The sequence below is a fragment of the Heterocephalus glaber genome, unplaced genomic scaffold (assembly GCF_053883595.1).
Source record: "Heterocephalus glaber isolate CG9 unplaced genomic scaffold, H.glaber_assembly_v1.0 deba00000621, whole genome shotgun sequence".
NCBI lineage: Eukaryota > Metazoa > Chordata > Mammalia > Rodentia > Bathyergidae > Heterocephalus > Heterocephalus glaber.
In genome coordinates, this window is record NW_028258153.1 from 27,870,616 (window position 1) to 27,872,495 (window position 1,880).

At 39.8% G+C, this 1,880-nt stretch overlaps 1 pseudogene; it reads right to left on the reverse strand.

The window, feature by feature from the left end:
* Window positions 1-451: 451 nt before the first annotated feature.
* LOC101707956 (signal transducing adapter molecule 2 pseudogene) lies at window positions 452-1,780 on the reverse strand (annotated as a pseudogene).
* Between the last annotated feature and the right edge of the window lie 100 nt (window positions 1,781-1,880).

Sequence of the window (1,880 nt, forward strand, 5' to 3'; positions counted from 1 at the left end):
TTCTTGCTAGTGACTACCTTCAGCACAGGGGACGAAGAAAATGGGGTCACCCTAGGATCCACCACCCTAGCAGTTGCCTACCATAGGCCGGTTCCCAACTTAAGGCTCAGCAGATTGAAACACCTTGTATTTTTCCCATTACTGTGTTTATACTGCTTTTTGATTTCTCCATTACTCTTCCACCAAATAAACAATTACATTAGCAATCAAAAGTTCCAAATAATTTTTCACAGTATCCTCACATTTAACTGGTATAAATGGAAGCGTTTTGTCTTATTTGTTGTTGTTTTGTTTTGAGACAAAGTCTTGCTATGTAGTCCAGACTGGTCTTGAACTCTCAATCCTCCTGCCTCAGCCTCCCAAGTAAAGGATTACAGGTGTGTACCACCAGGCCCTGCACAAACTGTCTTTTACATATATATATTTTTTAAAGATAGATTTTGTGCTTTATTTATTCATGGTCCTTTTGAGTTGAAAGGAAAGAAGCCTTAATATTTCCAGACATACTTATGAAGGCTTTCAAGAAAATGCTTTGTCTGTAAAGGAGAGGCTGCTGATGGTAATTTGTCTCAACAGAACAAGCTGGAACTGCCACCGGAAAGTCCACAGTTGTGGTAAACTGCAAGTAGTGTTCTGGTAAATTGACATATCCACAGACATCCCCATCTGCTGTGTGAAAGCAGCTTTACCAGTAGCTGATGGAAGGTTAGAGTTCTGGTTCATGTAAGGATTGGACACAGTGTCTTGTCCAGTGCTTAAATATGGAGTTTGAGCAGCGTGCAGTGTTACTGAGGAATTCACGTTTGGAGGCAGATAGCAGTGAACTGATATGATCTGGTCCTAGGCTATACCTTTGGACAGCAGTTACTTGATGAAGGCTTTGACCCATGTAGTTTCCACCATGTGATTGAATTGGGTATGTCTGCAATGGAGCCCCAGCTGATGTAGAGGGGTAATGTGCTGAAAGGTGGAGCCTCAAATAGACTGAACATACTGGTGCTTCATTCACCAGTTTGTTATGCAGTTCCAGAGCTTCTACGACTTTTACATTCCATTCAGATAATTCAGAATGCTTCCTGTCAATCTCTTCAAGTTTTTCATCTATCATTGGACCCATCTGTTGGCAGATATCTTCCAAATCCAAGAGTTCTTGGGAATCTGGTTTTGAATCAGCTGAATCTGTAATCTGCAGCACCTGCAGGGCTCTATCCATTTTATCCTCATCTATATAAACAGGCTCAGGTTCTGGTTTCTTAATTTCCTCCACATTATCATCAATTACGTTCAATTTGTCCACATCTGCTGCTTCAGACTCTATGTTTAAATTAGTTGTCACAAAATTAGATGGGAAGAGTCCTATTCCTCTGTGATTTTCTCCTTTCCACCAATTGGCATCACTGTCATCCAAAACAATAATAATTTCACCATGTTTAAAGGTGAGTTCATTGTCCCCAGTGGCTTCAAAATCGTATAAAGTTCTCCCTTTTTGTGCAACCCTATTGTTTAACTGAATACCTGCAGATGGATATAAAGATTTTATCTCTGTGCATTGCTGTTTCTGCTCTTGCAATGATAATTAGATAGCTTTAGCTATGTCTTCGTCTTCTTTGTTTTTGTTCAATGCTATTCCATTCTTGGCAGCAGCAGAGACAGTCTGAGAACTTGCTGGAGGAAAAGTAATTCCTTCTTCTTTCATTGATTTAATGGTTGCAGATATTAGACTAAATTGAGGGTCCTTCTGAAATTCCTCTGACCATCCCACCATTGAAGATTTCAGTTTTTCACATACTTTAGGATGAGCCTTATCACAGCACATACTTCTGTTGTAAAATTACGGGAACATACTTCTGAATGAAATATCTTTCCACAGTTAGCCATAC